General features: G+C 51.5%; 1 long non-coding RNA gene across 1 annotated transcript; it reads left to right on the top strand.

Moving 5' to 3' along the window:
• The first annotated feature begins 4,332 nt into the window (after window positions 1-4,332).
• Window positions 4,333-9,940, top strand: LOC116092546. The gene is made up of 3 exons (XR_004119309.1): window positions 4,333-4,590; window positions 9,100-9,196; window positions 9,582-9,940. It is a non-coding gene; the product is annotated as an uncharacterized LOC116092546 (long non-coding RNA).
• Window positions 9,941-10,426: the final 486 nt, after the last annotated feature.

Genomic DNA, 10,426 nt, shown 5'->3' on the forward strand with positions numbered 1-10,426 from the left:
CAGAACCCACATAATAAGTAAAAGTGTACATTGTACACCTGTAATCCCAGCACTTGGGAGGAGACAGGACCAGTCCTAGACCTTCCCTGGGAGCTCACAGGAAGTATAGCCTACTACTACTACGTGGCAAAGTTTTAGGGCAATGAGAAAGTCCCTCCCCCTCTTGCTATGTAGCCCAGGCTGGCTTTGAACTCATGATCTTCCTGCCTAACCTCCTGAACACCAGGATCACAGGCTCGCACTCCCAGTCTTAGATGAATGAATTCTTAGCACACTATTTGAAGCCAATCCCAGGATCCTTCTAGAACATTTTCTGTGTCTGTGAGCCGTCCTTCCCATCCCCTGGTCCCTGTGTCTGTTTCCTATTTTCCCTGGTTGATGTGCTTGGGATTGAACTCGGGGCTTTGTGCGTGCTAGGCAAGCACCCTGCCAACACTTTGCTCATCTGTGTGTCTCAGCAATATTGTCCGCTGCTCTTACAGGACTGGGCTCAGGTGAGCTGTCCCCCGTCCATGCTAGTACGTCAACAGTTGTCATTGTGTAGGTCTTGTTGCGGTGACCATATTGTTGAGGTTTCCTGAGAGCAGCTTCCCTGTACTATTTAGAAACCGCCATCTCCCAACAGATGTCCTGGCTCTCTGGCTTTTCCTGTCTAATGCCTCATCGTCTGTGATGTTTTTAAGCCTTAGGTGTAGGGGTGTGTCGTAGATGTATCCTTAGATTAGGGCAGCATGGTCAATTCTCTGGTTCTGAACAGTTGGGATTTCTGTAATGGTCTCCATCTGCTGAAAAAAAATCACATTTCCACCAAAGAGAGGAGAGGGGGAAATCACTGCCCCTCCCCCACCCCAGCCACCAGGGAGACTGTGGCTAGCCCATCCCACCAGGCCTGTGCTGTGGGCAGAGGGAGTTTTGCTGGCTCCCGGAGCCCACCCCAAGGCTCAGATGGCCCAGCACAGGCATCTGGCCCTGGCTGGCAGGCCTGGGAACCACCCCTCCTGTCAACACTTCCCTCATGGCCTCAGCCCCTTCAGATCCCTCCAGCCTGCATTAGGAGTGTAAAACTGGAATGGGCTGCAGCTGGGAGCTGAGACTCTAGTCTAAGCATCCCCACCAGATGTGTGGGCCAAGAGGCCCCAGCTCCGAGGTAGCAGCCTGCAAGAAGGTGCTTTCTGCGGGTGGGCCACAACCATCTGCTTGCTATCTGTACACGTGCAATAGAAGAGCTCACACACATCCATGTACACCCCGACCTGCAAACACACTTAAACTCGCAAACAACACACACTCATGCATACATTCTCAATCACAAATGCACACACTCAGATGTACACTTACACACTAGGCTAGCTGACTCAGCCTTCGCAGATCAAGGCAGGTTCCACCATATTGAATTCATCTGGGTCTTTGTGCCAAGGGTGCTATCTGAGTGCTCGCACACCCAGCCTGTGAAAGCCCCTACAGGCCGAGGCTCTGGTTGGCCCGTGAGCCTCACTGGCGAGCTCCTTCGTGTGCGGATCCCACTAACTGAGAACACTTGGGCGGGAGTGTCAAGATCATGAAAACATGTCTATACAGAGCCTCCAAGGGGGCTTGGCTCCTCTGAGGCCTGAGGAAATAAGGACCTCTGGAAATAAGAAAGAAGTAGGGGTCAAAGGGCACTTTGGCCCTACCTGCTCCTCTACGCATGGGTTTCCTTAGCTTGCTTTATGACTCGACTTCTCACACAACACCCATCTCCATCTGTTCATTTATTTTTTTTTAAGATTTATTTATTTATTTTATCTGTATGAGTACACTGTAGCTGTACAGATGGCCGTGAGCCATCATGTGTGTGGCTGCTGGGAATTGAACTCAGGACCTCTGCCGGTCCGCTCACTCCGCCCCGCCCCGCTCCAGTGTAATACTATAGCTGTAAAACATTGTAGCTGTAGTACATGCAGCTGTCTTCAGACGCACCAGAAGAGGGCGTCAGATCTCATTACGGGTGGTTGTGAGCCACCATGTGGTTGCTGGGATCCGAACTCAGGAGCAGTCAGTGCTCTTACCCGCTGAGCCATCTCACCAGCCCCATTTGTTCACATACTTACTAGTTGTGGGATACTCGTGTCATGGCACATGTGTTTGAAGGTCAGAGGACTACGTGTGAGACTTGGTTCTCTTCTTCATTAAGTATCCAACTCAGATTGTCCGGCGGTAAGCACCTTTACCCCATGAGCCATCTCGCTGACCTCCGTTTCCTGAGGACCTATCGTTTGCCAGATACTGTTGCCATGGCAGGCAGAAAAGGCAACGCCCACCCTCTTGACCTGTCTATGCCGCCTAAGTTCAAGGGTCACACATCCAGGTATCTGGGTAGAGTTCAGCTTCCTCAGCACAGCTCAACGTGCAACTGACAGGAGCCCGGGAGTCACCTGACCATGTAAGCCTGCTGTCTCTCATCTCCATTGTCTGCGGCCTCCCTCTGAGGAGAAGCTGAAACCAGGCACTGTGACGGACACCTTAATTGCGCAGGCTACCATGCTTCCGTCATTGCCTTCAGCGCCTGTTCCTGGGGAACCTGCCCTGAGCCTGCAGAGGCTTGGGGTGCTCCTAGTATCAAGTGGGGGATCATGAATTCCCACAAATAACGTATAACGCACGGGCCACCAAGACAGAGCCGTGTCTCCAGCGTGTGTCAGCAGAGGTGAAGATGCCGCTGCTCCTCATGCCGTGGCTTGGTCCATCGCGCCCGCCTTGGATGCTGCTGTGTATTTGGGGCCCACCCAGTGTGGTGTCTCTAGGAGGGTGTTTTTCTCTATCCCATCCTACTTTATACAGGAGAAGACCATGGCTGCCAAGGGCACACAAGTGACAGGAGTGGCTTCACCTGCGTCTGCCTCACTGGCAAGTCTGCTCTCATGTTCCTTGGATTCCACCGGGTCTGTCGTCCCTTCTGCCGGACCCATAACCATGCTGTGTTTGTGTTATTTAAGTGGCTCATTTACCACTTCCTGTGTCCAGCTTCTGTGGTATTGTCCATGTACCTTATTGATGGTCTGCCTTTGCAGCCACGGTGGCCACCAGGTCTTGACCTGCACTTGAAAATCTTAAATCTGCTTGTTTATACTTATTGTAGTGTGTGCGTGTATGTGTGTATGTGTGTGTGTGTGTATGTGAGCATGTGAGTGTGTGAGTGTATGTGTGTGCGTGTATGTGTGTGCGTGTGTATGTATGTGTACATGTGTGTGAGTGTATGTGTGTGAGTGTGTGTGTGTATGTGTGAGTGTATGTGTGTATGTTTGTGCATGTGTATGTATGTGTGCATGTGTGTGTGTGAATGTATGTGTGTATATGTGTGCATGTGTATGTGAGCATGAGTGTGTGTGTGAGTGTATGTATGTATGTGTGCATGTGTGTATGTGAGCATGTGAGTGTATGTGTGTATGTATGTGTGCATGTATGTGTGTGTGTGAGTGTATGTGCGTGTGTATGTATGTGTGCATGTGTGTGTGTGTGTGAGTGTGTGTATTGATGGATATCTGCACATGTGCGCATCATGCCATGCACAGAGGTCAAAAGTTAATTTTGTGGAGTCGATTGTGTCCTTCCACCTTTACATGGGTCCCAGAGATTGAACTCAGGTTTTCTTTCTTTCTTTTTTTTTTTTTTTTTTTTTCGAGACAGGGTTTTTCTTGTGTAGCCCTGGAACTCACTCTCTAGACCAGGCTGGCCTTGAACTCAGAAATCTGCCTGTCTCTGCCTCCCAAGTGCTGGGATTAAAGGTGTTTGCCACCACTGCCCAGCTGAACTTAGGTTTTCAGGCTTGAGCTGTGAATACCTTTACCTGCTTGGTCATGTCTCCACTGCCACCCCTTTTTGAGCCAGGGTTTTAAAACCCACTTGAACTTCTAACCCTCCTGCCTCTGCCCCCTGAGTAGAGCAGAACTTGGCCTCCATAAGCGCATTTGTTTGGCTGGTGGTGCACCTAAACTTTTAGGGAGACCCAGGCTTGCACATGAAAGCCGTTTGCTCCCTGTCCCCAACCTTGCTAGTCACTGGATTCTGGAGGCTAGTAACAGGTACATTGTGGCCTCCACTCGCTCAAGGTCAGGAACTGCTCTTGAAATCCTCTCAGATGGCCTTTTCCTCACATTAAAAAGAGAAGAGATGGTCACTGCACACCTTCAATCCAAGCACTGGAGGCAGAGGCAGCCATATCTCTGAGTTCAAGGCCAGCCTGGTCTACAGAGTGAGTTCCAGGACAGCCAGGGCTACACAGGGAAACTCTGTGAGAAGGGACAAAGAACTTGGGGGAGTTACTCCTAAGCTGTAAATGACTTGACAGTGGTGGCCTAGGTCATTGACTTCTGCATCCAGGGGGCCTCCTGTCATCTGTGTGTCCCCCATGCCACCATGTCCACAACTGCACAGAGGAATCTGGGAGTGGAGATGGAGGTTGGAGCCTGGCAGGGACAGTATCTCACAGTCCCATTCTCCCTCTGTCACTGGCTCATAGGATCCTCATGTTGGGACCTGCAGGTCTCTCTCCTCACCCCCTACTCCTGCATGTAGCGACCTGTCTGTCTCGGGAAACATCCTGCCAGGAAGGTGAGTCACAGGAGCTGTTGATCTTGGTCCCCGAGGGTTTGACTAGGGAAGCCAGTACAGGCGAGTGGGTGTGGAGACCTGGTGGCTGGGCTGTCACTGTTCCTGGGGTGAGGCCTTCGACCCTCACTCCACTCCTGTCCTTGTTTCTCTTTTACAAATGAAGAAAAAGTGGGAGGTCGAATGGCTCTCCAGCCAATCAGCGACAGAACTGGGTTTGAACCTTGGTCACCTGGCTGTGGCAGCCCCAGGCCTGCCTTAGAGCCCACAAGAAGGCTCTGCCTTCCCCACATTCCCCTAGAGCCAAGGTGCACACTGGCTCAAGCCCATACCTGCCCGCCCTGCTTGGACACTGTTTTTAGTGTCAAGCTATGGTGCCTTCAGAGTCTAGAATGAGGCCTTTGAGGCAGGACCCACTCCAGCCTCCTCCTGGTGTTCCAGGAGAGAGGTAGATGGTCAGAGAACTACTACTTTAAAAAAAGTTTCTAATTAAAAAATGTGGGTGGATGGCTGGAGAGATGGCTCCATGTTATAGAAACAACACAACACTACAAAACCCACTGACCCTAACCAGTGGCTCTTACAGAGGAACCAAGTGTGTAAAGGTCCCTGTTGCCCTGTTAAACATGACCACACAACCAAGGCAACCTGGGGAAGAAAGGGTTTAGATCACCTTCTGCTTCCGGGTTACTCTCTATCTTTAAAGGAAGCCAGGGCAGGAACCTGAGGCAGGAGCCTGGGCAGGAGCTGACACAGAGCTATGGAGGGTCGCTGCTCACCGGCTTGCTCCTCATGGCTTTCTGTTTGCTTTCCTGTACACACTATGACCACCTGCCCAGGGACGACATCACCCAGGGAGCTGGGCCCTCCCACATCAATCACACTCAAGAAAATGTTCCCACAGGTTTACCTACAGGCTGATCTGATGGAGGCAATTTCTCGGTTGGGGCTCCCTCTTCTCAGATCCCTATCCTGTGTCAAGTTGAAAACTATTAGCCAAGACACTGGGCTTGATTTTCCAGCCCCCACATGGTGATTTACAACTATCCCTAACTCGGGTTCCAGGAGATCTGATTCCCTCCTCTGACCTTCACAGCACTAGGCATGCACGTGGTACATGTATATGCACAAAGAAAAAAATACAGTAAGATAGGATAAATGTAAATCTTGTAGTACATCTATTTGTGTGTGCGTATGTATGAATGTGAGTGTATGTGTGTGAGGGGGGTACATGTGTCCCACAGTGCATGTGGCATTCAGAGGACAATTGTGGGAGTTGGTTCTCTCCTTCCACCTGTATGTTCTTGAGGTCGAATGGGGCCTCCAAGCATGGAGTTAGGGACATCAACGATCTGAAAGGCCAGCTCTGGGCAGGAGACAGGGTGGTCCAAGACAGACTCAGATCTCAGCATTTAGTTGTGGGTGACAGACCATGACAACGCCAGGGGACAAGGCCAGGTTTGTTCTGATTCTCAGCCTGCCAGTCCCTTTCTCAGGATATGTGCTGTGTGTGTGTATCCCACTTGAAATGGAGGCATAGAGAGGTTAAGTAGCTGGCCCAAGGTCACACAGCTGGGCACTGGGAACCCTGTTCTTAGTCTGTGGTACCTTGGAAACTGATGTCTGCTGAGAGGATCCTGAGAACAACCAGAGTCTAAGACTATGCAGTAACAGTTCTATCTACAGGCCAGTCTGGTCTTAGGGCACTAGGGGTGGCTTATGGGAAAGGTGGAGGACACAGAATGGGATGGTAAGTGAGAGGTCTTTGGAATCAGAAGTAGGGGTTATCCTTGGCCTGTATGTGCGAAGGCACGTAGGTGCAACTGAGCATGGAGCTTGAGAAGTGGCAGGAGGCTAATGTTGGTGGGAGAGCCTAGTGGACAGGGCCAGAGGCACATGGAGTTTAGTATTAATCTAAGAACAGTGGGGTGCCTTAGAGGGTTTTATAGCAGGCTTACTGGGCTTGGGGCCACAGCCTTCCAGGTTGGGGTCTCCAGACCTCAATAAGCCAACTAAAGTAGCTAATGTATAGTGAAAGGCAGAAAAGGAAATGTGCTTAGTGTGGCTGCATCAGGAGGATACCCAGAGATCCAGGGACTTCCCAAGTCCTTAGGGATCCTGACCTGAGGGTGGGGCTTAAATAACAAGAGATTTGCATAACTAAGCAGTCAAGTCCTGAGGACCCTGTCGGTTGCCTCCTCAGTCCATTTCCCCAGCAAGGTCATTGGATAAGATGTTAATCTTATTCTGGGGAACTAGTTTCCCCTCAGGTTGCCCCCAAGGCTCCAGCCATTTATTCTCTCAACAGAAGAATACTGGAGAACTTTCCATTTTTTTTTTCACTAGACTGAAAGCTAAAAAGAGGGTCATCAGTGTCTCCTTAGAATATGTCCCCTCCTGCCAGACAGGCTGGGTGTGGCTGACTTCTTCAGTGCTGTTGGCATCATTTAGAGACTTACCTGGGAGCTGAGGAGGGTACCTGAGCGCACCCCGCACCCCACCCCTAAAGTAGGCTTTAGCTCCTAGGAATGAACTCACTTGGAAACTTGCTGAGCTCTGGGCTCCCTGAAACCCCCACTTCAGGGGTTTGGGCCCCTCATCCAACCAAAGGAGAGAATCAAGGCTCTGGGAAACAGGGCTTAACTTGAACACAAAGTGACCTACCTGCAGACTGTTCTGGTTTGTGGGAAGGGAGCATTGAGCCAGGCCTGTAGCTGAGTGTGTACCCTCAGGTCTGCAGGAGACCACAGCAGATGTCTGCAGCCAGCCTGTGTGTCCAGAGGCTCAGAGGCAGATGTCTGTCAGCCACATCTGCAGCCAGCTTGGCCCTGCCATCTGCCCATGTGTCCAGAGGCTCGGAAGCTCACAAATTTGTTGTAAACCACTGTTTGTTTCCTGCCAAGCCAAAACATCTTGTTCATGAGGTGTCACCTTGATTAATTTTCTCCACGAGAGGTACTTTCCAGTGAAGGAAGGATCCAGGACTCGACTCAGGGCAGAGCTAGCTGGCTATGGTGGCCTAGCCTGGATTTTCACCCTGATCCAGCAGGGCCAGAAGGGGCCAGGAAGCCAGATGATTCCAGTCTGCTCAAAAGATAACTAGTCAGAGGCCCTGACGGCAGAAGGGACACCTTGCCCACAGCAGAGCAGGCAGGAAAAGGAACAGGGGCGGGGGGAGATGGGAGCAGATTCTCCCATTTGGGAAAAAGCTGGACGTCAGGAATTTTGTTATTTTTGAAACAATGTCTCACTTTCCAGCCCTGGCCTAGACCCAGAACTTGCCATGGAGACCAGATTGGCTTCAAACTAAGGAGTTTTATACTTTGTGAAGATTGGTAGGTGTCCAGCATGTTGGACTCCAACAAGGCTTAGATTGGGTATACATGTACGCTCCTCTAATGCCAGCATGTGGGATGCAGAGGCAGGAGGATCAGAAGTTTCAGGTCCTCCTCAGATTAGCTAGAGATGACCTTGAACTCCTAATCCTCCTGCCTCTGGCTCTACCCCTTCGGAGGCCTCTGAGACCAGAAGCACGGACTGAGGGAGTCTGTCCATGAGGTTGTACTAACTCCAGCCCAGACTTCCCAGCTCTTAGCTTTGGCCCCCGATTCTGACGTCTATAACAACTCCAGAGACAGGTGACTCCACCTTACAGGGAAGGGGCTCTAGGCTCAAAGACCCCACAGTGTCCCTCTCCCTGCCTGTGTTCTCTCTGGGTGGACCACAGCCTCTGTCCTGCCCATGGTGACACGTGGGCGGAAGGATCTGCCCCCAGCTATGAAGTCCCAGAGGGACCCTGGGTAGGATCCCTTCGCTACTATCTACGCAGTTACATTTCCAGTACCTGCCGAAGGCATGTGCTCTTCCATAAGGTTGTGCACCCAGTAGGTGCTCAATAAATTCCAGAATTATCTGACCTTCCAGCCCTATCTGGCTATGTCTGACAGCCGAGAGCTGGCAGAGAAGAAATGGCGGCTGTAGGGAATGCTGCCCTGCCCCGGCTGGCCTATAGGGGTCGTCCTTGGGTGCTAGGCTTAAGTCCCTCCCTTCCCCACCCCCAGCCAGAAGGAGAGCGGCTTAGGGCCTCCCCCCCTCCTCCCCCAGCGGGGGGGCCCCAGGAGGGCCACGGGGAGGAGCCTGCCTGGCTGAGCTGGGAGGGCTCTTGCTCTAACACAAAGCCGCTGGGGGAGGTTCCTGGCGCCTGCTGGCAGCTCGGAACCCGCTTCTTTCTCTTCCTGCCTTCAGCAATCCTTGTGGTAAAAACGCCGCATGACAGATGGTTAATACTGAAGCAAGGATGGAGGCCCCGTCCCACACCTCCCCAGCACCCAGCCCCCTACACAACCGTGTATGTGTGTGTGTGTGTGTGTGTGTGTGTGTGTGTGTGTACGCGCATGCCACAGCAGCAAGTGTACCTGTAGTGGTTGGAGTACAAGAGGTCAAATTGTTTCTGGTTTTTGATTTTTTGTTTTTTTTCTTTTTTGTTTTTTTGTTTTTTTTTTTTTTTGACAGGATCTTGTGTAACACTGATTGGGTTGGAACTCTTGCTTTGTAGACCAGGCTGGCCTTGAACTCACCTGCCTCTTCTTGCCAAATTCTGGTCTTAAAGGTAAGCACCCCCATGTCTGCCTTAGAGAACAATCCGTGGGTGTTGGATCTTTGCACCATGTGGGTCCCTAGGATGGGCCATTTGTCAGGCTTAGTAGCAAACACCTTCACCCGCTGAGCCATCTCATTGGCCCTGAAATGTGTTTTCACATGGTGGTGTTCTTGTTAAAGCTTTGGGGAGAGTGAGTTGGATGCCCATTATGACCATGAGGCGTTTTTATTTGGGGGGGCTGTTTGGGTTAGCATACTGAGAAGCACCCCAACTTATTATCCGGTGGCACCCACTCATAACTTCCTCCTCCCAAATGTGTCGTCCTCTGATGTCTGGGCCTTGTGTGGTGACATGACTAACGCGACCTGCCTCTCTCTACTCCTGGGATCTCAAGAGCATCCAACCCAGGAGGAACAACCAGAAGGTGTCCAGACATAGCCACATGCCCCTTGGAGGCCAGATGTCCATCCTGGGTTATCAAATGGATGATGGCTGTGGATCAAAGCCCAAGGCCAAGGGGTCCACCCTGTGTCCTCTGAGCTATCTGTGGTAGCTTCCAGAAGGAACCCTCACCCAGCTCAGGAGGTAGCGCCTTTGCCTCAGAAGCACGGGGACATGAGTTCGATCCCCTGACCCTGCACTGCAAAAGCAGGGTGTGCAACCAAGTATGACTACAGTGTACGCGGCAAGTGGAACAGGGCTTCAGGAGTTTAAAGTCATCTATAACATAGTAAGCTCAAGACCAGCCTGGCACCTATGAGCCTCTTGTCTAAAAATTAAAATAGTGCCAGTCGGTAGTGATGGTACCATTGTAATCGCAGAGCTGGGGAATGAGAGGGGAAGACCTGGGGCTCACCAGCTGGCCAGCCTGCTGGGTAAGGTCCAGGGCAGGGACAGATCCTTCTCAAAACAGGCTCAGCTGTGAGACCTTAGGCCTGATACCCCGACACCCACCCGACCCCAGGAGGGAAAGAAGGTAGGGGATCAGAAATCATGGCCAGGTCCAACTACACAGAGAGAGTTCAGGGTCAGCCTGGCCTGTATGAAGCCCTGTGTCACACAACAGAAAACTGAGCTGGCAAGATGGCTCAGCTAGTAAGAGGCACTTGCCACCAAGCCTAGGGCGCTTAGATGATCCCCAAAAGCACATTGAATGAAAGAAGAAATAAGAGCCGGGTGGTGGTGGCGAACACCTTTAATCCAGCACTTGGGAGGCAGAGGCAGGCGAATTTCTGAGTT

This window comes from Mastomys coucha, unplaced genomic scaffold, assembly GCF_008632895.1.
Source record: "Mastomys coucha isolate ucsf_1 unplaced genomic scaffold, UCSF_Mcou_1 pScaffold15, whole genome shotgun sequence".
Lineage (NCBI taxonomy): Eukaryota > Metazoa > Chordata > Mammalia > Rodentia > Muridae > Mastomys > Mastomys coucha.